We start from the raw sequence: 25,146 nt of genomic DNA on the forward strand, positions 1-25,146 counted from the left end.
CCAAGACCATTTCTGCACTGCAGTTTTTATTTTTAAAAATAAAAGCTTTGGTGGTGTATCTATTTTTGCAGAAGAGCAGGAAGGATGGAGACCTCTCAGGAGATCAAACACTCTTAACAGTAGATTGTTGATTCAACCCCTGCTTAGGTCAACACATGCACACACACAAAAAGACCATGAAGATGCTATAGTCCTCGAGGTGTCCTCTCAAAGTCAATTAGAAGGCGCATTAAAGGGATGATGATGTAATGTGAAGAGTTGCATATTTGGTACCTTTATTTATTTCATATTAATACTAGAAGATTTACCCAGCACTCCTTAGCTCAATTAAGTATTTTTTTTTCATTTATGATATTGCTGTGAGGTGGGGCTGGAATGAGCGGTTCAGTTTACAGGCTTCTTGGGGGAGAGAGGGCTAACTCAGCCCTCTCTCACCACAGCACCATGGGGCCAGGTGAGAAGCAGCTCTCCATAACCACTGCAGGTCCACTGGGCACAGCCGGGGAAGCAGCAAGGTTCAGGTCCAGGTTCATCTGCTCTTGGCACTCCCCAGCCAGTGTGAGGAATAGAGCAAACTGTGAACTTTCCCCTCACTCCTTGAGACAGGGGAACAGCCTGTACAAATAGGGAGGGACCTGCACTCCACCTCCCCCACAAAAGGCCCAAGGGGGTGAGAAGGCTGGGGCTAGGGTAGTACCAGATGGGGGGGGGGGGGCATGACCCCAGTCAGCCCCTGCCTGGTGATTCTTTTTCTGAATGGTTTTATGCATCTCCATATTCATAGGAGGGAGCTTCTTTCCACCTCCCAATCTATGCTTTAAGTTATGCTAGGAGGAAGCTGCGTACCAAATTTGATGGTCCTAGATCTAACTGTTTAGAAGGAGTTCTTGATCAAATGGATGGATGGACAGACAGATTTGTTCATTTGCTTTCAGACAAACTCTCTTAAATACACAGTGGATATAAAAGAGCTTCTATGTTAGGAAAACTGTTCCGTCAAGGTAGTTAAGGCACTGGAGCAAATTGCCTAGGGAGGTTGTGAGATCTTCATTACTGGAAATTGTAAAGAACAAGTTAGACAAACATCTGTCAGGAAATGATTATGTGGTAACTTAACCACTCTTGAGTCCAGGAGACTAGCATAGATAACTTATTGAAGTCCCTTCCAATCCTATGATTCTATGATATAACTAATCTAATTTAGCCATTTGTTACCAATAATGGCCCCAATTATTTAAAACAAACATTCAGGACAACACTGCATAGAAGCCAGAAGGGACCTTTGGGGTCCTCTAGTCTGACCTTCTGCATAGTACAGGACTTAGAATCTATTGATAGGGTCTATTCTGGAAGCTTCCCAAAGTATTTTGTAGGGCATATCTTTCAGAAGAACATCCAAACTTGATTTAATAATGGTCAGTGATGCAGAATCCACCACTGTTCTTGCTAAATTGTCCCAATGATTAATTACTCTCACCATTAAAAATTATGCCTTATTTCCAGTCTAGACTAAGGCCAGATCTACACTAGATCTTGAAGATCAGGTTAAGGTACGTAACTCCAGCTACATAAAATTAATAGCTGGAGGCAGCGTGAATTTTAACCCGAGCTTGGTGCCATCTTCACAGAGGGAAGGCAATGAGAGCAAATGCTCCCGTCAGCTTCTCTTACTCTACATGACTGTGAGGAGTACAGGCACCAACCAGAGCTGCCCTCAGCATTCAATTTACAGGTCTTAAGTAGACCCACTAAATCGAATTCCAGAAGAGTGATCTCCAGCATAGCGAGTGAAGATCTGCCCTTATCAGGGCAGGTCTACATTAGACCTGGAAGGTTGGATTCAGGTATGCAACTCCAGCTATGTAAAATTCATATCTGGAATTGGCAAACCTTAACCTGAGCTTGGTGCCATCTTCACAGAGGGAGGCCAATGGGTACAAATTGGCTTCCCTTAGTCCTTGCAACTGTGAAGAGTACAGGCACTAGTCAGAGCTGCCCTTAGCATACGATTTATGGGTCTTGACCTGACCCACCAAATTGAATGCCAGAATAGCAATCTCTTGCATTATGAGTGAAGATGTGCTATAAAAGCCTTTTATGAAATGTTTTCTGTGTAGGACACTTACAGATGATAAACAAGTCACCTCTTAACCTTCTTGTTTTTAAGTTAACTAGATTGAGGTCTTTGAGTCTATCACTTTAAGGCACATATTACAATCCTTTAATCACTCTTGTAGCTCTTCTCTGAACCTTCTGCAATTTATCAACATCATTTTTCAATTATGGACACCAAATTGGACACAGTATTTCAGCAGTGGTGCCATTCAAATCAAATGCAGAGGTAAAGTAAAATAACCTCTCTCCTCCTACTTGAAATTTGCATATTGTGTTTGTGCACACAGTGCAGTCCCAAATATATTCACAAAATGTACAAAATTGTTCAATAAACCACAATTCACTTCTAGGGCAGAATGATCCCTGACCCAAATCACCCTTCCTCTTTCATCATCCTATCAGCCCTTGATCACCCTATAATCCAATAACCCAGTGTCCACACTCAATAAGGCAAATCTGGGCATTCATACCTTCGGATTATAGGATCCCTGCATGTTAGCAGTGATAGCTAAGCATATCTGTCTGCTGTCCTTGCCAAATTTCCTTCCTAGCCCCAGGTGTGTAATATTTGAACTATGCTGCCCCTCTTAGGCCTAAATTGAACAGAGAGTTGTGGTTAACAAACTCCTCAGGAGAGATTTGCATCTTGGCATGAGTTTAGGCTAATGAACACATGCCAGTAAAGTTGGTAATATCTATAATTATTAAGGCTGGTCAAAATTCTTCTGACAAAAAAGTCATAAAAAGGGTTTCCTCAAAAATGAACAAAACTGTCAACAAAAATCCCTCCATAAAAAGAAGAAAAAAACAAATAAGAAAGTACAGGGTTTTTTAAAATTCGTTTTGAAAGACAGGTCAAACCTCCCTTGTCTGGTACACTCAGGACCTGAGTAGTTCCAAACCACGGAGTTTGCCTGATAAAGGAAGGTCAAGGCTCCCTACTGGGCTATAAGCTTTGCTCCCGGTTGCTGCCTCTAGCTTCCCACCATGCCAGCCCTGACTGGGGTTGCATCCCCCACCCTTCCAGCCCTGGATAGGCTGCCTCCAACTCCGGCCCGGGCTGCACCCCCCACCCAAGGTGCTGGGCCAAGCTTCATGCCTAGCTGCCAGCCCTGCTGATTACAGACCTAGCTGGGGCTGTACTCCCCACCACCAGCCATAACCAGGGCTAAGCTCCCCCTCACCCTCCACACTGTGCCAGCCTCGACTGAGACTGTTTCCCACTGTGCCAGCCTTGGGTGGGGCTGTGCTCCTGGCAGCTCACCCCACTGCCTCCAGCCACAGTTGGGGCTGCACTCCTTGCCATCATGCCTGGCCAGGGCTGTACTCCCCACCGTGCCAGCCACTCTAGGGATGTGCTCCCCAACACCAGCCTAACTCGGGCTGCGCTTCTGAATCTGGCCAGATGGGGCAATATGGTCCAGCAACAGGACGACAGATGTTGCCGAACTGGAGAGTCTGGGATTTTAGAGGTTCACCCCATAGTAGGAAAATTCCCAATGTTGGGGGCGGGGGTCACACTCATGTTAGTCTTTTTCTCATTCACAGTGTTTCCCACATGAAAGAGCAGGGAGAACATGAGAGAAAGGAAAACATTCCTGGAAATTCAATGAGAAATATTTCAAAACAAGGCAGCATTTCTTAAAATGAATACAAGTGTCCAATGATTTTGTTTACTATATCTTCACTGAGAAACAAAAATATGTGAAAATGTTTTGAACCTAACAGAAAAACTTTTCCCAAAACCTTTACTCAGAAACACTAACATTTCAACCAGATCTAGCCACTGTTTGTTTCTGGGATACAGTAATTACCCAATGGTATCGATGACTGCAATTCCTTCACAATACAAGGATACAGCGGGACTCAGACTTCACACCAATACACAGGCCTAAAAATCTATCCTTGGAGCTGTCTGAAAAATGACAACACAGCAACTTTTGATGTTTTACATTTACTTTCCTCTAGCACTGGAAAGAAGCTAAAGCCTTTTAAATGGATGCCCCACTTGCTCTAGCACAGTTGCTTTTGGGCAGTGTACCCTGTAAGCTGTGTGCTTCAGTCACTGCTCAGAAGACATGCCAATGCCCCCCAGATGATTAGCCGAGCATTCACGGGTAGATTTTTTGTTTTTATTGATGACACCTAAAAAAAATTATTCTGCACATGGATGGAAAAATCCACTCGTGGATGGGAAAGACTAGAGAAAACATTGCTTGTGGGTCTGGGTTATTGTGATCATATTCAGTCCACTTTGCATTTTTTACATTAGCTGTCTGTGACAGGTATTAAGGGTGTGACCACCCTCTCCCGCCTGGAAGGGGGGTTCAACGGACCCACCGCTCGACTAGAGTCTAGGTTTTGGGTCCTCTGTCCTTCGGGACAGGTCCCACAGGTGCGATCTCCCTTCCCCGAGTCAGGAGGAGGGGCTCAGCGAACCCGCAAGTCCCCCTCAGAAGGGGTTGTGTTGGGGGCCCCTGCCCTCAAGTCTAGCCCTTGCTCGGGCGGAGTCTGACAACTGTGTGCAGGGTCTGGAATGGGGGTCTGGCTGACAGACGCATCATGAACCCCATAGGTAGGCATAGATGGCGGGAAGGGGGACCCGGGCCCGCCTTCTCCTCCGGGTCCCAGCCTGGGGCCCTAAGTGCAGGGGGCGGTGCTCCCCTTGCACTGCAAATGGGGGTTACTCCCGAAACCCATCTGCCCATGGGCGCCATAGGTGCACCTCCCCGGGCTGCTTCCTTTCCCCCTCCCGGGTAGTCTGGCCCGGGGAACCGCCGTGGGTCCTTAACCCGCTTGGCCGTTCTCTGGTCCTCCTGGGCGGTCCGATGGCCCTGGGGTCCCGCACTACTTCCTCCAGCATGGAGGCAGATCCTCCCTCTCTTGGCCGGGATGGGGCCGCTTCCTCCAAGCATCCACCCTCCGCCTCCGGTCCTGCCGCTTTTCAAGCAGCCCGGGGGCAGACGCCGAGTGACGGCGCCCCGCCCCCTCCGCATCTCCCTGTGCCGCGACATCGGGCGGAGCGGCAGGGGCCCCGCCCCCCGCGCTTCCCAGCGTTTGCCAGCTTGTCCACTCCCCCGGCCTCATGCCAGGGAGCACCAGCGTAACTTGGCCCCGCCTTCCATGTGGCGGGGCTGCGCCGCTTCCCCGTTCCTTCCCGGCTCCGCTGAGCTGGGGATCGGGGCTGCCGCAGCCGGCTGCAACAACGGCTTGCCTTCTCCGCCTTCGGGGGTGGGTCCTCCCCCTTGGCGATGCGGACCCTCATGAGTCCATCACACTGTCCAGTAAGTGCTGGATCCAATAGTCTATAAAGCTCTGAATGGGACTGACCCTGGTTATGAAACATTCTCGAGGATCACCTGATCTTTTTGGATTTTATAAACTATGTAATTGTTAGATGTCCTGCCATTAAAGTCAAAGTCATTTCATTGAGGTGTGAAACTCTTGAAATCCAGTTCATTGAATCTCTCCCCCATTTTCAAAAAAAAGGGTAAAAATGTGTCTTTTTCACTCTGCAGGTGTTTTTAAATTACTGCTGCTGGTGCTGTATTATAGTTTAGTGTTTACCTGACATGCTTGTCATTTTGTCAAGATTAGGATGTTTTATTTAATATGATGCTGTTTTATGATTCCTGTACAGTACCCCCAGCACTTTGTAGAGGTTGCTTTATAAATACAGCTGCTTGGTTTTGCTGTTGTCCTCAAAATGGAATTCTCATATACCTGTTGCCTGATCAAAACCATGGGATTATCAGTTTCTCAGTCTCTTATCAGAAGTGACCAAATAGGCCTGGACCCAAACAAACACAAAACCAAAAACTAACCTCCCACACACACCTCAAGGAAGTCAGTCTTTGCTAACAGTTTAACATGTTCTAACTGTCTCTTTTAAGTAGGGCCACTCACCTACTTACTCCATTCTCAGAGTGAGTAGGTGCATTGCATGTAAAGGATGTAGTCCATCCCTTGCTTGCTTGCCAGACTAGCAGAGCTGGTGCAGAGAGAAGAGTACTTTTCTGCTCTTTACCTTTGCCTGTAGTGATATAAGATTACTGCCTACTGGGAACATAGAAGAAATGGTGAGGGTGGAGAAAGGAGATTGTGATTCCAAATAATGTTGCTAGTGCTGGTGCTAATTCTGGTCATGTATCCTATGCATTACAACTTGCTCTGGGCTATACTTAAAGCCTCAGTCTAGTCAACTTAGTAATAGCTGGATCTAAAAGGCAAAAATCTTCATCAAGACTATATTAAAAAAAACACCTAAGGCCAATTTGCCTTATGCTAGTCTCCATACTTTTTGAAGAACATTGAGGAAAGAAAACCCTACATTGCATAAATAAAGGAGACAAAATGGTTCCCATTATAGTTAATGGCTGATCATTTATTTGAATTAAACATTTAAATGTGGCTAATTAACTCATTAACCTTTACATTAAAAATTGCAGTTCACACAGTGCACTATGCCACTTTTCTTGGGTGGTTCATGTGCTTCTTAATTAAATCTAAGTCCAGTAGCCTTTCAACAATTTCCTATTAATTTCAGCTTTTACAAGTCTACAAACAGGAGGGGGAATTGCTCACAATTTTGCCTTTGATAGGTTTGTGGTTAAAGACTCATCACTTTAAGGATGGTGGTTCACCTTTACTCATTTTTTAGAAACACAGAATCCTGGGGTAGTTAATTAGAGAGTCTTTTTAAATACTTTATGTAGTTATAGACACAAGAAGCCTGCTGTAACAAAGATTAAGGTTTTTTTCTTCCTCCAGGTACTTGCCTCCTTCCATGACATGTCCCCCTTCATTTTCCCAGAACAGTTCCTGTGCAACCCAATTCTGCAGTGGTGAACTCCTGTGTAAATACATGGTGGCTACGTCTACACTGGCACCCTTTTCCGGAAATGCTTAAAACGGAACAGTTTTTCCATTATAAGTATTTCCAGAAAAGTGCATCTACATTGGCAGGATGCTTTTCCGGAAAAGCACTTTTTCCAGAAAAGCGTCCGTGCCAATGTAGATGCTCTTTTCCGCAAAAAAGCCCCGATCGTCATTTTCGCGATCGGGGCTTTTTTGCGGAAAAGACTACTGTGCTGTCTACTGAACAGTTTTCCCGGAAAAGGACTTTTGCCCGAATGGGAGCAGCATAGTTTTTCCGGAAAAACAATGACGATTTTACATTAGATCATCATTGCTTTTCCGGAAAAGCAAGCGGCCAGTGTAGACAGCTCGCAGCTTATTCCGGAAAAGCGGCTGCTTTTCCAGAATAAGTGGCCCAGTGTAGACATAGCCGGTCAGTTTTAACTCCTATAATTTTGAATCATTTTCCTTTCCTCTTTAATTTGGACTGCTTTCAGCATGCAGATCAAATAGCCAGAGCATATATATATATATATATATATATATATATATATATATATATATATATATATATATATATAGCATAGTATCAGAACATTCTTGTCACTAGATCTCTGATGATACCCAAATGTGCTGTTTGTAGGGATCATACATAATGCCAGAATTCATTCCTTTTAGGGCAAATTATCATCTCAAATTGCCTTATGTAAATCTAAAATATCACAATTAACTTTAGTTTCTTCAGATTTACACCATTGCATCTGAAACCAGAATCTTGTCCCATGAGACATTCATCAGTGAGTAAAAATTACAACCCATTAAAACATACATTTTTAACAAGCAGCAAAACTGGGAATACATTACTTACTTTTTGGGCTTGATTATTATTTCTTACCCAGTATCTTTGAAAGTGAAAATTGTGTCAGAGTCTCTGAGACACACATCCTCTTAAATTATCTTTTCCCAGAATCATATGCACTCAAGAAAAAGTTAATTACTGAAGCTCAAGATGTATGATAGCCTTCTAAGAATAACTACTCTATGACAGAAACTAGTTAAGTTATTGCTGAAATCACAGCATTAGATTTGTGTTCTGGGTTTTATACATATAAAATACCTGATGAGTCAAACACATATAAATATTTGGCCTTCCTATGACTCCTGACGTATAATTTTTTACCACACCATTAATCTATTCCAGTAGGGCTCTGTTTCTGTTTTCTACTGCAGACCATATACTGCAGATTTTCATGATTTGCTGTTTTATTTAAAGCAACTCAAAATAGAGGACAGTCTTTATTGCCTCATTGTCAAATTTTCCAGAAGCACCTTTGCACTTTCTCTCGCATAGTTTGTTTTACATCTGACAGACTCCCCCTAAACATCTTAGTATTATCTTTTGCTTCCTCCATCAGTTGGTTGTATTTCTCTCTATATCCATCTTGTTATTAGATTTCAAGCTCTTCAGGGCAGGGACCATCTTGTTGTTTTGTGTTTATACGGTGCTTAGCATGTTAGGGCTCTGATCCCTAATTGGGGTCCCAAAGTTCTATCACAATATAAACATATAATAATGGTAATTAATTGAAATGAAGGGGGATAAGAAAGACATATATAATCTTGCAAAGACCTAGACTACATGGCTTGGACGACGGAGCCATGTAAACTAGTTTACACAGCATAGGCAAAGAAGCGGAGATTTAAACAATCCCCGCTTCATTAAAATATACATGGCCACCACGCTGTGCCGACGATCAGCTGATCCAGCACAGCGCGGTAGTCTAGACGTGGATTGGTAGGCTGGGGAAGCCTTTGCCGACCAATCCCTTATGCCTCATGAAACGAGGCTTACAGGATCGGTCCGCAAAGGCTTCCCCAGCCGACCGATTTGCATCTAGACTACCGCACTGTGCTGGATCAGCTGATCGTTGGTACAGCGCAGTGCCATGTTTATTTTAATGAAGCGGGGATTGTTTAAATCCCCACTTCTTTGCCTATGACAGTTAAACTAGTTTACATGGCTCCGTCGATGGAGCCATGTAGTCTAGATATACCCTATGAGAACAAATGATATTGGTTAGATCAAACTAATTAATATTTTCACTTCCATCTTTAATCCCTGAGAACCAGTACACAGTAAATTGGTGAAATTAATTTGCAAGGAATATAAATTAAGAGAATTCAAGAGAACCATGTTACATGATAAAATGAAACCTGGATCTTATAGTGTTAGTCCCAGAAGAAGCTGTAGAAACACTGTGCAACATGAAAAGTAATATAAAAACCCCTCTCAACCCCAGTAATGTGCCTGCTGAAGTGTTAAAGTGTTTGAGGCAAGTAGGCGTGAGCATGCTGAGATAACTGTTTAATTGCATCATGAAGACTGAGAAGGAAGAGAATTTTAGAACCAATATTTAAGGGAAAAGCAAACATAAAAGGCTCTGGTAACTACTGGAACATTAAACTTTGAGCTACATGATAAAGGTCTGGGACACTATGATGAAAAGTCAAGGTTACTGACAATCAGTTTGGATTCATGCCAGGCAAGTCAACAATGGATTTTACCTTTTTTTAATTCAAACTGCTTGTGGGAAAACATATAGAGGAAAAAAAACCCTGAATGTCTTGAGAAGGCTTGTGACCACTTTCCAAGAGAAGTCATCTAGCGGTATGAGAATGAAGCAGATACATGGAAACCAAGTAAGACTTGTCCAGGACATGCTTGAGGGTGCTGATACTACAGTTAAAAGGTCATTAGAGAAACTGAACAAGTTGGTATTTCATGAATTAATAGAAAACATCCAGAGGATGACTCCCTGGTGCATGCTTCTTAATCAGTCAGCTAGGCAAGGGCAAAGAAGCAGTGGAAGAAGGTTTAGAGTGATGAAGATGTATATTTAAAAATATGGTTTGAAAATTAACAGAAATAAAAGAAAATGATAGGTATACTTGGAGTCATAGGAACGAGCTATATTTGGAATGAACGAATTAGTAGAAATCTGAAGATGGTACCAGTTATAGAAAAGTTGAGGGAATCCAGGTTTAGATGGTTTGGACATATAAAAATTTTGCAAAAATATGTAGGAAACTAGATGTTAACTTAGAAGTAGTGGGTAAGAGAAGTGTTACAAGACTCAGCACTAGATGGATGGATGATATACAAAAGGGTTTGATTAGCTGCTGAGTGAATTCACGCTTGAAACAGCATTTCTACTGAAGCCAATGGAGCAGTGCTGATTTGCACTGGCATTCATTACAAGGAAAACTTACCACTTCGTGTATTCTAGAACAAAGGGTGATACTGCACCCCTTGGCTTGAAGTGGCTTACATCATACACAGGACTTAGGCCGTGTCCAGACTCAGGGTTTTTTTGGGGAAAAGTAGCCTTTTCCCGAAAAAACTTCCCCTGCATCCAGACTCAAGCCGCGTTCTTTCGAAATTATTTCGAAAGAACGCGGCTTTTCTTTCGATGGCGGTAAACCTCAATTTACGAGGAAGAACGCCTTCTTTCAAAAGTTCCTCTTTCGAAAGAAGGCGTTCTTCAATGTAAAGAGGCCGTCTTCGAAAGAGAGCATCCAGACTCGCTGGGTGCTCTCTTTCGAAAAAGCGGATTTCTCTTTTGAAAGATCCGCCTGCAGTCTAGATGCGATCTTTTGAAAGAGGCTCTTTCGAAAGATGCTTTCAATAGAGCCTCTTTCGAAAGAAGCCTGCAGTCTAGACATAGCCTTACTGTTTTGTTCCATAGTTCTCAGCACCCCCACTGCACACTTTGTCCCAGTGTCCCTGTAGCACTTTGTGCAAGAGAGATCTACTTTATAAGACATGATGGGCCAGAGTCTGCTCCAGTGTCAACTCCATTAAAATCAATGTACTAATGTGAGACTAGAACTTAAAACACTGTGTCTCCTTCAATAATTACCTTTTACTCTTAATATGCCACACATAATATTGCCCAAAGAAAGCAGACTTTTACCCACCAGGACAGAGCCTGGGGAAGTAATGACTGTGCCTTTAAGAACATAACATAAGAACATAAGAATGGCCATACTGGGTCAGACCAAAGGTCCATCTAGCCCAGTAGCCTGTCTGCCGACAGTGGCCAGTACCAGGTGCCCCAGAAAGGGTGGCCCGAAGACAATGATCAAATACAGCTAGTTAATTATAGTCAAAAGCCTTGACTCAAAATACTTGGTACCATACTGCAAACACGATTCCCATTAGGCTGTATCTTAGATACTCTTATTGTTTTAGTGAAAATTCCCTCTTTTTTTTTTTGGAAGGGTCAGGGATCCAAACATGAGTGACACTGCACAAATAAAAGTATTGAAATGCTGCAAGAAAAGATCCTGGGAAGATTTACAGTAAAACCTGCAAGCTAGAAGTGCAAGGTCATAATGACACCTTCTCCTCCAGCTGCAGCCTTTTCCTTTGCAAACCATACAGAACAGGAAGAGCTGATTGTCCTCTAATCTAAAATATTTGGCAAAGACTCAGGTAATCAAAAGCAACCCACTGTTGGCCGCATCATGATGATAATTGCTCCTTTATAAAGCTTTTTATTCATTGAAAAGTGCATTACAAAGCATGATTGAACAGGGGAATGATTAAAGATATTTATAACATACCTAAAGATTCCAGGTCTTGTAAATAGAAAAAAGATTAGAGAAAAAAAGTTGGATCACATGGTTACTCCCCATTTGAGAGCTTCTTGCAAAAAAGTAACTAATTCAACTTCCCAATGATCAGCATTAGAATAGGTTGGTGGGAATATAGAAATCACTTCACCCATTCCTGAAATACAGCTGCTTCTAGGGTGGAACACAGAAACTTGGTCAATTGCACACAACTCTACTTGATGTTCAGGGGCAGGAGTTGAACATTACTATAGGGATTTCTGTGGGCAAAATGTAACCACTGAACATGGCATTTGGCAGCAACAGTATGGGCTTGTTGTCACAACAAATCTGCAGCGAACTCAGCTGTGAAGAAATCATCCCTAGCCTGTTCCACAGAATGGTAGGATTGGAAGGGACTGAGAGGTCTCCAGGCCAGCCCCCTGCACTCAGAAAAGTCAGGCCCCCACATTAGACAGTAGCTGCATTCCCCAGCCTGCTGGAAACCAACTGTTCATGTAGAAAAGCCCTTGGATTTAAAAATGCTCTTATCAAAAGTACCAGGGGGTCCCCAGTCTTAACAGTTGAGCTCCAGTCTATGTTTCTACTGAAATACTGTAATGTCCATGTTGATACCCTGGGTCACTAGTGGCCTGTGGGGAAGTTTGGAACCCAGTGTAGAGGGCAGGGATCAGTTTTCCTAGTAGCCACTGGCCAGTAGCACGGGAGTGTTGGAGAAACAAACTAGAAAGCTGGCCCGGAAAGATTTTGTTACCTTGGATGGGGAAAACTGGAGTGACCTGGCTGGAAGACTGACTCACAAAAATGGAGCATCCCCTGTCCTGGAAAGCAAGGACCAATAGTGCAAAGAAGGGAACATCAAACTAAGAAGAGCTGAATCCTCAAAGAGGCACCCCTTGCAGTGAGCAAAACTTGTGATAAGCTTCTATTATCGTGTTTCTAAAATGTTTCCACAGAGTCGTGTGTTTCTTTCATATTTCTCCAAAGACATAGATGTTAAATTTCATCCCATTAGGGTTGCTACTGCTGAGCAGTTCAGCTATATTCACTTCTTGGACCAGATCTTGAGCATCACTGAGGAGTGAATCAAGAATTGTCTTTCTTTGTGGGTTCCAGGACAAGTTTAAATCACTGAGCATTTTTTAATATGGCCTCACTAATCTCCTAGGCTGTGTCTAGACTACACCTCTCTCTCAACAGGCATCTAGACTGCCGTTTTTTCAAAAAAGCTCAGTTTTGAAAAAAAGTGGTGGCCATGTTTATGCTAATGAAACGCGGGATATTTAAATCCCTGCTTCATTAGCAATTTCAACACGCTTGATTTGTATCTCTCTGTTGACAGAGAGATGCAGTCTAGACGTAGCCCCAGAGTATTTCACAATCATCATCCTTGGTAGGTTGTCAGTAGTATATTTTTAGCGCTATCTGTTTACTTTTCAAACATGACATTTCTACTTGTAGCGATTCTGTGGTACAATTGGTTCATTTAAGATTTTTACTTTGACTCTATGCTTTCCTTCATGTATAGTGTCCTTCCCCCACCATCATGAGTCTGACACACACTGTCATTCCTATGTGTGTTATACCCTGGTATTACTGTGTCCCATTGATTATCATTGTTTCTTCAAGTTATTGTGATGGCTATTATTGCAACATCTTCCTTTAATACCAGGCATTCTAGTTCACTCACTGTAGTATTTAGACTTCTACCATTTGTTACAAGCTGAGGTGAAAGTAAGCTGGTACGCGCCAGTGCACTGCTCTGATAAGGAGACAGATGCCTGGGGCTCTCAGTTGCAGGAGGCAGCTCACTACCAGCCTAGCTCCCAGGGATTTCCTGCAGGCTGCCATTTTAACCTGAAGCCAAACCGGTGAAAGGGGCTGTCTCGGGGCCTCTTCCCACTCCATCAGTCCTGGGCTGCCTCAGCCCAGAGGCTCTCCATGCCAGTGCCATTCAGGGGGTATGTCTACACTACAAAGTTAATTCGAACTAATGGACGTTAGTTCGAATTAACTTTGATAGGCGCTACACTAGCGCTCAGCTAGTTCAAACTTAATTCGAACTAGCGGAGCGCTTAGTTCGAACTAGGTAAACCTCATTCTACGAGGACTAAGCCTAGTTCGAATTAAGTAGTTCGAATTAAGGGGTGTGTAGCCCCTTAATTCGAACTAGTGGGAGGCTAGCCCTCCCCAGCTATCCCTGGTGGCCACTCTGGCCAACACCAGGGAAACTCGGCTGCCCCCCTCCCGGCCCCGGACCCCTTAAAGGGGCACGGGCTGGCTACGGTGCCTGTGCCAGGTGCAAGCCTGCCAGCACCCAGCTAGCAGACCCTGCACCTGGCACGGCTCGAGCCAGCCACCCAATGCCCCCCAGCCCTCCCCCTCTTCCCGGGACCAGGCTGGCAGCTCCCGGGAGCTTGCCCGGGACCGCAAGAGGCGGGCACCCGCCTGGTCTAGTGAGGACATCGTGGACCTCATCCATAACCTCCGCACTAGGCACAGGAAAGTGGCCGTCTAGGGCAGGAGAGCTGCCAGCCTGGCCACCCAGGAACAGGTGTGCATGAAAATCAAGGTGGTTCACTGAGACCCCTGACCCTGAGCCCTGAGCTTACAATGGCCGAACTGGGTCAGACCAAAGGTCTATCTAGCCCAGAAGCCTGTCTGCCGACAGTGGCCAACACTAAGGACCCTGGAGGGGATGGACCTAAGACAGTGACCAAGCCATTTGCCTCGTGCCATCCCTCTCCAGCCTTCCACAAACTTTGGGCAGGGACACCACTCCTACCCCCTAGCTGATACCACTCCATGGACCCAACCTCCATGACTTGATCTCACTTCTCTTTAAACTCTGTTCTAGTTCTAGCCTTCACAGCCTCCTGCAGCAAGGAGTTCCACAGGTTGACTCTTTGCTTTGTGAAGAACAACTTTCTGTTACTAGTTTGAAGCCTGCTACCCATTCCTTTCCTTCGGTGTCCTCTAGTCCTTCTATTATGGGAACTAATGAAGAACTTTTCTGTATGCACCCTCTCCACCCCACTCATGCTTTTATAGACCTCTATCCTATCCCCCCTCAGTCTCCTCTTTTCTAAACTGAAAAGTCCCAGTCTCTTTAGCCTCTCTTCATATGGGACCTCTTCCAAACCTCTGATCATTTTAGTTGCCCTCCCCTCTCCCACCCTCTCTCTTCCCCTCTTCCACCCTCTCTCTTCCCCTCTCCCACCTCCTTTTCCCAGTCTCCCCTAGTTTTGTTCAATAAAGAGAGATTTTATTTTTGACCACACATTTTCTTTATTTTGTACATCAGGAAGGGGGGCTAGGGAAGGGTAAGTGGAAGGAGGTGAGGGAGGAATGGGGTACGAGCCCCCGATGGGAAGGACTGGGCTGGCTCTGCGTGCTTCTGGGGGTGGAAGCTCTCCTGCAGCCCCCCAATTGACCCCTCTCCTCAGATGGCAGCCTGCGGCAAGTGCAGCCGGTCTGATATCCAAGTGCTGTGACGTGCCCAGTGTGGGCACTCAGGGCACTCCAAGCCAGGACTGCTTTGCAAGCGGGGCACCCCTGAGAACTGTCTGTCCGGGGTGGGGGTCGGGTCCCTTTAAGCACAGCCCTCGGCTAGCCTGAGGCAGCAGCTCCACGCTCTAAGTCGTCATCTGATGCCCTGCCGGCACTGCTTCCGGCCATCCTTAAGTCCGGTTCAGGGTCCACTTAATGTGGACATGCTAGTTCGAATTAGCAAAACGCTAATTCTAACTAGTTTTTTAGTCTGGATCCGTTAGTTCGAATTAGCTTAGTTCGAATTAGTGCTGTAGTGTAGACATACCCAGGAGAGCAGGGGAATTGAAGCCCACAATAAGATTCATACCAGGACGCCATGGCATGTCCTGTTCTTTTCAGTCTTTTTGGCAAGGTTACATGGTCAGAGCCCCATGCTCAAATCTACAGGTGTTATTCCCCCTCCTTTGCTTTCCTTCAGTCCCCCAACTGATCTTCCTTTCATACTTCCACCATATGGTACCATATCTACTCATGATTGAATTCAGTGGCTTAGAGAAGGATCTTTTGATTCTGATTTTCCTGTTTCCCTTTCAGATCCCATTTCTGAATAAGCATCACCTAGTTTAGGGCTGTCAGCTTTTTTTTCTAGTGTAATGCTAATTGTACTAGCAAATTGATATCTGCAGCTGACTTCCTACATTTAAAGAGAAGGGGCTTTTTAAATTAATAATTCTTCCTTCGATTTATCTCTGCCCTTTAACAAATATGACTTATGAGTGGCAGATAGACTTTAAACTGTCAGTATGTCCTAGGGATGTGAAGGACTAGTCAACTAGTCACTCCCCCCTCCCTTTGCTGCCTCTATCAGAAAGAGGGGGGGAGGAAAAGGGGTACTTCAAAGCGGCAGTGCCAGACCCTGGCCTCCATGCGGTGATGCCACTTTGAAACGATGCCACGGGAGCCCAGCATCAGGCTCCTCCTAGCATTTCGAAGTGGCAGCACTGTGTGGAGCCCGGGATCAGCTGGGGACTCCCTGCTGACCCCAGGCCCCGTGTGGTGCTGCCTCTTTGAAACGCCAGGGGGAGCCTGACACCAGGGTCCCACAGCATTTCTAAGTGGCAGCGCTGCATGGAGCATGGTCAGCAGGGAGTCCCTAGCTGACTCCAGGCTCCATGTGGAGCTTTCACCTTTAAAGTGTAGCAATAGCCCTACGGCTGGTTCTATACTTCAAAGGCGGAGATGCCCTATCAACTTGTCTATGCACAATGCATCAATTATTCAATTAGTCAATTACCCATAATTTCACATTATGTCCTGAATGTGAAAAGAAATACATTTACATGTACTATGTTTTAGGAAGCCTTTTGCTACAGCCAAAAGCTCTCAATGATGCATCTATTATCTATTAGCCAGTCTTTATTTTATGGAAATGTAAACACTTGTTCTTATTGTCCATTATTTCTATGGTGCTTCTGAAGAGATCTAGGAAGGTTGTATTATCCTGGCTCCCTAGTTATTGGAACATGTCAGAAATAAACTGGCTTTCTTCTAGAGTCTATTGCAAATTAGTCAATGGTTGGATGCAGCTGATACTGTTCCAAGGAAACTCACTACTGTGCCAGCTGTCTTCAGATAAAGCAACACACGTCTTCTATACATCCATTGTTTCTCTTGTATTTTGTATCCTACAGCTGTAGCTTAATCACTCAGCTGCAATCAGTGCCGACACTATGAAAATACAGAAGCACTACCACTAACTGGGAATGTTTGTGAGCAGGCTTGCTTTATGAATGCACAAATAATAAACTCCAGCTGTTCTGACAGTGACTACATCAGCCAGACAATCAATTCTATTGGTTTGTTTGGGTTTTTGTTTTGTGTGTGTGTCTGAATCCAAGCATTTGTTTGTATGTATCAGCTTGCATCACAGAAGGAAGGAGGAGATATCAGGAAGCTGTTTACAGCTTCTTGACTCTCAGGACATTCATGCACCAACTAGAATATTCCTCACAGTTCCGGCTAGAGCTGGGGATAGCTGGAGCACAACACAGTTCACCACACAGGACTTACACTTCGGAATGCTTTGGAGAGATAGCATGGAATAAAGCTGGGATAGCTTTTAACTGAAAGAGATCAATCAGGTGGAGAAAAGTGTGCAATACCTATCCCTATATCTCACTCAATCACTTCATTCACTGCCCCTAAAATCAAGTAAAAAACCCTCTCTCCCCAATAAAGGTAGTTTGATCTCGATCATTCCATATCCAAATCAGATCTATAAGGATATGGAATGATCAAGATTTTCATTTCACTTGTCACTAGTTTTAAAGTATTTTCCTATTGCAGGTCTTTGTTTTGATTGGTATTTATAAAGAGATACCCCTGATTACAAAGGGCAGGTCCTAATTGGACTATAGTTATACAACAGAAATCTGTAGAATTCACTTGATCCCAAAAGGTTCTTTTCTATATTAATTCGTATTTCCCTGGACATATAGTAGTTTGAGAATCTGTTTTCTGTTTTTATGGATTATCAAAGAGTTTCTTCTCCAAAATATATTGCTTAGTTTTAAACTCTTTGGCTCCCTTGATTTTCATACACTGCTCATTTTCATATATGATTTTTAACTCCCAATTTAAAGAAAGAGTTTGATAAAGGATGACAGGGTTTCACTCACTTTTTACATTTCTTTATTTAGAAGTTTGTCTGATACTTAAACACTATTTCACAGCTTTCTTTACAAAAATCTGCCTTTAGCTTATAGAGCCCCAGGGCCATTCTGAGGTGGAGCATGGTGCATGGTGCAATTGTAACCTTTGGGTGGGCTAGACTTCACTGCCCTTCTCCAGTGTCTTAAAAAAAAAAAAAAAAGAGAAAACCCCTCAACCCTGAGTTCAGCCTAAAGAATTGCAGCAAGGATTGCCGAGTGTCTGCCTCTCTACATTCAAGTACCAAACAACACTAAAGAAATGAATTTAACTAAATAACTTTATAAAATCTTATGATGAAGAAACAATCTGATTTTTACAACGTAAGTATTTTATAACCCACAGACATTGTCTTCACAGTTACAATGAACATCAATAAAAAGAAAACCAAAAGTAAGATTTGAACAGTTCAGTCCACAAAAAACACAATGGGTATGTCTAGACTACATGCCTCTGCCAACAGACAATGGGTATATGCCTCTGATACCTGACATAGTTAATGAAACCGGAATTTAAATATCTCCGGCTTCATTAAAATAAAAATGGCCACCGCGCTGTGCTGGCTTAGCTGATCATCGGCACAGCGTGTCAGTCTAGACACTGATTAGTCGACAAGGGAAGCCTTTGTTGACCATTCCCTTATGCCCCGTGAAAAGAGGTTTATAGGAGCAGTCGACAAAGGCTTTCCTTGTCAACCGATCCACATCTTGACTTTCACGCTGTGCCGATGATCAGCTGAGCCGGCACAGCATGGCGTACATTTTTAATTTAATGAAGCCGGGAAAATTTAAATCCCAGCTTCATTGACTATGTCGGGTAGCCTATTTTACATGCCTATGTCAGCAGAGGCATGTAGTCTAGACCTATCCAATAAGAAGAAACTGGGAGAGTCCAAAAGTTTAGATCTAATTCACTGAAGTCTCAGTTTATGTCCCTGATCATCAAATCTTACCGTCTGCTGAGTCTGAACCATCTCTCTACTTGCTTGTAGGAATCCTCAGTTGGAGTCAAGGCAGCCTCTTTCCCTGCTGTGGATCACTGGTAGGCAGCCAGCTCACCCATTAACCAGTCAGTTAACTCACAAGGATATAGACTGAAAGAAAACCCTGTTACAAGAAAATACGAAGAATGCAAATAACAGAATAGAACTGACTCTTTCCCAATACCACATTTAAAGAGGAGCTGAAGAATCACACTGACTGAGAAAGTAACAACAGTTTGGCTAAAATCAAAATAGGGTTACCAGATTGTTTAACCAAAAATACCAAACATCCCCCCCCCCCCCCAAAAAACACTGGGAAGAATATTCTGTTGAGAAAAAAAAGGGGGGAGACCCCGACAGAAGTTATTAAGCAAAAAAAAAAAAAAAAGTTAAAAAAATAATAAAATTTAAAATCAGCATGGCCTATTTAAGAAAAGGCTTTTGCCGGTGGCCATTTTGCTTTTCTCTTCCAGCCACAAGACAAGCCTCTGTGAAACCAGGTAAGTGGGGTGGAGGGGGTGTCTGGGAGGACTGGCAAGGGACCCGGGGGCCCAGCGAGCAGTTCGGGGGAGTCTGGGCCCAATTGCTTAGTGTGTCCTCAGCCTCTCCTGCTCACACAGAGCACGGGGTCCTTAGAAAAGCATCTGCCCTGCCTGCTCATTGAGTCTGACGCCAGCCACAGGAACAGAACCTACTGGAGCAGACCCCAGACTACCACACCCAGTTCCAGAAGCTTTGGGTGTGGAGTGCTAAATCTGCCTAGCTATAGTGACCTAGACACACCTAACTCCTGTCTGCCCCTCCCACAAGGGTCTCTTAAAGAGATATCTCCCTAGTACATATATGAGTTACACAATCCCCTGCAGACCCCACCCATTGCACCATTTGGAAAGGTTGTGCACATTTTGTAATAGGTCATATTTACAAGTTCTCAGTGACAGAAATATTAAAAAAGAATGGAGAATCCTGCACAGTTCTAATTGAGATGATGTAATGATTATATTTAGATCCTGTTTTGTGACAGGTCTTTCTGAGGACTGGTGATTCCACCTTTATTATGGTCAAAGTATTGTCTCATAACATTTGATTTATAAATTCACCTTTGTTCTCCTCAAGAGGAAAGGAGAAAATTAAATTGATCCATTCACAAACATTTAAACCCAGTTCAGTATCAGAGTTTCCCAATGTTTTTGGTTGGAAAATTCTTATTTGTTGAAACTGAAACTGTTTGCAGGAAATGGATAGTATTGACAAATCTCCCAATTCAAACTTTTTTTAAATTAAATTTGTCAAAATGTCCACTTTTGACAATTGCAGAAAAGTTTTGGTCAATTGAATTTGTTCTGAAAATTGAGCTAATTTATAAAGGAGGTTAGTTTTAAAAACATTTAAACTAAATGTTTGTAAATGTTTGAGACATCATGCTTCTATTTACCAGATCAATTTTTTTCAGATTTTTTTCAAAAATTTAAAATTTTGACTTTTCATTCTGATTTAGACTAGAGACTTTTTTTTGAAATCTTGAAAAGTCTCATGAGATGGAAAAACTATTTCCCATTTAGTTATAGTGTTCAAGTCTTTCTGGTGGGGTACAGTCTGCTATCTCACCACTCATAGAACACTAGAAATGGAAGGGACCTTGAGAGTTCATCAAGTCCAGTCCTCTGCCCTCACAGTAGGACCAAGCACCATGTAGATCAGGGTTTCTCAACCTATGGGTCGGGACCCAAATATGGGTCATCATTACATTTCAAAAGAGTTGCCAGGTGTCTCTCCAGGTGGCTCTTAAGGAGCCATTCACACATTTTTTGAATTGCTGTGGGTCACCAAGTCTTCCTGTCAGAATGGGTCCCCATCTGGAAAAGGTTGGGAACCGCTGATCTAGATCACCCCTGATGATCACACTAGTTATTGATCTAGCTCAAATATCTTTTTTGGCTAAGGTGATCGAGAAACTTGTGTTACACTTCTCTTTAGAGTTTAGATTTTCTTGGAACTTTTGAATCTGTTGTCAGCATAGGAACAGTACAAAGACTAGGACATTTAGCTATTACGTTGTCTTCATAACTTTGAATGGTCTGATTATTTTATTAAATATGACCATCTTCTAAACTGCTTTACACATACTGGTAGCAATGCAAGGGATCATTAACTTTAATACTGTCAGTGTGTTCCTACTATCCCATTTACTATCATTAGTGTAAACCCTCTTTTAATATTATACTTGGCACAGAGTACATGGAGTACACTCAGGTCCAATAATCAGAATGCAGAGCATTTTTTTTCCCTTTCTTCCATTGTGATTCAGAAAACCCCTAATAGAAATTGCATAAGTTGCATTGAATAAGAAAAAGCAAGCAAGTTTTATGTGTGTAAATGGGGGAAAGCAAAGATTAGTCAACTAGACCATTAGTGGTATATTTTAGGCAAAATATAGTAAGGAATCAATTATCATTTATGCCAATTGTGAGAGAAGTTGTATTTAGCTAATAAGGCATCCCAGGAAATGGTGAGAATGTTTTATATTACTGCTTCTAGGATGGATGGAAGATAGTGAGCTTAACAGATGTTTACCTTACATTTTAATGTAGTTCAGACATCCATATGCAAGTAGTGCATATAATATTTAGGCTACGTCTATACTGCACCCTTCTTCTGCCAAAGCTTATGCAAATGAAGCGCAGAGTAACATATCACCACACTTCATTTGAAAAATGAGGAAGAATGGCTCTTGCTCAAGAGGGGGTTTTTGTGCAAAAAGGAGCCATCTACACAGCTCCTTCTTGTGCAAAAGCCTCTCGCGCAGAAACGGCCTCTAATGAATTATGCAAATGAAGCGCGGCATTATGCTACTCCGCGCTTCATTTGCATAAGCTTTTGTGGGCAAAGGGTGCAGTATAGACGTAGTCCTGGGCTACGTGTAGACTACATCCCTTTTTCGTAAAAGGGATGTAAATTAGACCTATCCCAATTGCTAATGAAGCAGGGATTTAAATCTCCCCTGCTTCATGAGCATAAAAATGGCTGCCGCTTTTTTTCCGCACGGAGCTTTGTCAGAAAAAAGCGCCAGTCTAGATGCTGATCTTGCGGAAAATAAAGCCTTTTCCGAAAGATCCCTTATCCCTTATTTCAAAGAGGGATAAGGGATCTTTCGGAAAAGGCTTTATTTTCCGCAAGATCAGCGTCTAGACTAGCACTTTTTTCCGACAAAGCTCCGTGTGGGAAAAAAAGCGGCAGCCATTTTTATGCTAATGAAATCCCCGCTTCATTAGCAATTGCGATAGGTCTAATTTACATCCCTTTTACGAAAAATGTGTAGATGCTATTTTATGTTTAGCTAGAAGCCATCTTGTATATCAGAAACCATTTCAGCTTTTTTCTCAAGCACATAGACCAGAGTGAACTTTCTGTCACCCCGTGAGAAGAGGCCTACAGGATGAGCTATTGGTATGTGTTAATTGGGCTGGTTGGGACAGGAGATGTACTCCCTCATACCTGTCCGCCATCTTGTTGATAAGGCTTTGTTTTTCCAAATTTAATTGAGGATTTCTGTAATTGGATGCCCTGACGTCAGAGTGTTTGGCTAAGGGTATAAAGATACTAGGATTGATTGTATTAGCAGCCGTACTGGGCCCGGCTCTGCTGTGACCACGTTTGGCTCATGCTGTGCTTTATTAATTAATAAAGCTGTTTGTTAGCTGCCTAAACAGAGAGGAGCGTGTTTTTGCTTCGACAAAGGGATGTAGTCTAGATGTAGCCCTAGTGCCTAATTACCATTATAAGGAAACTAGACTAAGAATACAAGGTTTTTAATCTCCTGCCTAAAAAATATGTAGCTGCAAAAGTGAGAGATCCCAGTTGTGAAGTAGCATGACGTATTCAGAGGCAGGTGAGTTTGTATCATAGAATCATAGAATCACAGGGCTGGAAGAGACATCAGGAGGTCATCAAGTCCAGCCCCCTACCCAAAGCAGGATCAATCCCAATTAAATCAACCGAGCAAGGGCTTTCTCAAGCTGAGACTTAAAAACCTCTAGGGATGGAGATTCCACCACCTCCCTAGGTAACCCATTCCAATGCTTCACCACCCTCCTAGTGAAATAGTTTTTTTCCTAATATCCAATCTAGACCTCTCCCACTGTAACTTGAGACCATTGCTCCTTGTTCTGCCATCCATCATTGAGAACAGCCTTTCTCCGTCCTCTTTGGAACCTCCCTTCAGGAATTTGAAGGCTGCTATCAAATCCCCCCCTACTCTTCTCCTCTGCAGGCTAAATAAGCCCAAATCCTTCAGTCTCTCCTCATAGGTCATTTGCTTTAGCCCGCTAATCATTTTGGTTGCCCTCCGCTGGCCCCTCTCCAATGCGTCCACATCCTTTCTATAGTGGGGGGAGCAGAACTGAACGCAATACTCCAGATGTGGCCTCGCCAGAGCTGAATAAAAGGGATTAATCACTTCTCTAGATCTGCTAACAATGCTCCTCCTAATGCAACCTAATATGCCATTCACCTTCTTGGCTACAAGGGCATACTATTGACTCGTATCCAGCTTCTCATCCACTGTAATCCTCAGGTCCTTTTCTGCAGAATTGCTACTTAGCCATTCAGTCCCTGGCCTCTAACAATGCTTGGGATTCTTCTGTCCCAAGTGCAAGACTCTAAACATGTACTTGTTGAGCCTCATCAGAATTTTTTTGGCTCAATCCTCTAATCTATCTAGGTCACTCTGGACCCTAACCCTGTACTCCAGTGTATCTACCTCTCCCCCTAGCTTAGTGTCATCTGCCAGCTTGCTGAGGGTGCAATCCATCCCTTCATCCAGGTAATTAATAAAGATGTTGAACAAAACCAGCCCTAGAACCGATCCTTGGGGCACTCCACTAGAAACCGACTGCCAACCTGACATCAAGCCATTAATCACTACCCATTGGGCCTGACAGTCTAGCCAGCTTTCTGTTCATCTTACAGTGCATTGATCCAATCCATACTTCCTTAACTAGCTTTCAAGAATATTGTGGGAGACTATATCAAAAGCTTTGCTAAAGACAAGGTATATCACTTTCACTGACTTTCCCATATCCACAGAGCCAGTTACCTCATGGCTTGCCCTTGGTGAATCCAATGTTGACTATTCCTGATCACTTTCCCCTCTTCCAAGTGCTTCAAAATGGATTATTTGAGGATCCCCTCCATGATTTTTCCGGGGACTGAGATAAGGCTGACAGGTCTGCAATTCCCTGAATTGTCCATCTTCCCTTTTTAAAAGATGGACTCTACATTTGCCTTTTTCCTGATCTCCACAAGTTTTCAAAGATAATAGCCAAAGACTCTGCAATGACATTTGCCAACTCCCTCAGTGCCCTCGGATGCATGAAATTCAGATCCATGGATTTGTGTATGTCTGGCTTTTCTAAATAGGTTTTGTAGCCTATTGCCAAATTAAATATAATTGTATTTCATATGCAGACTAAGTATCTATTGCTGTTCTCAAGCCTAAACTTATTATCTCAGTTCAGGTCCTAGTGGATATCTGTCCATATCATCCAATTACCATTGTTGTTGGCACCACTGTTGGAAGTCTTAGCTCAGAGGTCAAAGTCTGAAAGGACAAGTACCCTCTCCTCTTCAGAAGTACAGGCAGTCCCTGACTTACGCGGATCCGACTTACGTCGGATCCGCACTTACGAACGGGGCTTTCTCGCCCCGGAAGTCGGGGCGAGAAAGCCCCGTTCGTAAGCTGCTCCGGTGCCCCTGGTCTGCTGGAGACCGTCTCCAGCAGACCAGGGGCACCGGGCGGGTTCCCGCGCTTCTGAGGCTTTGCCAGAGCAAAGCCTCAGAGGCGCGGGGAACCGCCGCTGCTGCCGCTTCAATCTGGGTGCCTGTGGTCTGCTGGGGACGGTCCCCAGCAGACCACAGGCACCCAGATTGAAGCGGCAGCAGCAGCGGTTCCCCGCGCCTCTGAGGCTTTGCTCTGGCAAAGCCTCAGAGGCGCGGGACCCCCCCCCCCCCCCGCGGCTGTGGCTTCAGTCCGTGAGCCTGTGGTCTGCTGGGGACCATCCCCAGAAGACCACAGGCTCCCGGACTGAAGCCGCAGCCGCGGTGGGGTCCCTCGCCTCTGAGGCTTTGCCAGAGCAAAGCCTCAGAGGCTCTGCTCCCCGTGTCCCTGGTCTTCTGGGGAGGGGGGGGGGCAGCTAGTGTGCTCCCCCCCCCCTCAGCAGACCAGGCTTTTGTTTTGGACTCTGGGGCAGAGCAGCTGGGGCGCTGCCGATTGGTCCTGCAGCGCCCGCTCTGGGCACTATTGGACCAACCCGGCAGCACCCCAGCTGCTCTGCCCCAGGTCCCGATTCAGCCGCTGC

This window comes from Pelodiscus sinensis, chromosome 9, assembly GCF_049634645.1.
Source record: "Pelodiscus sinensis isolate JC-2024 chromosome 9, ASM4963464v1, whole genome shotgun sequence".
NCBI classification, from domain to species: Eukaryota; Metazoa; Chordata; order Testudines; family Trionychidae; genus Pelodiscus; species Pelodiscus sinensis.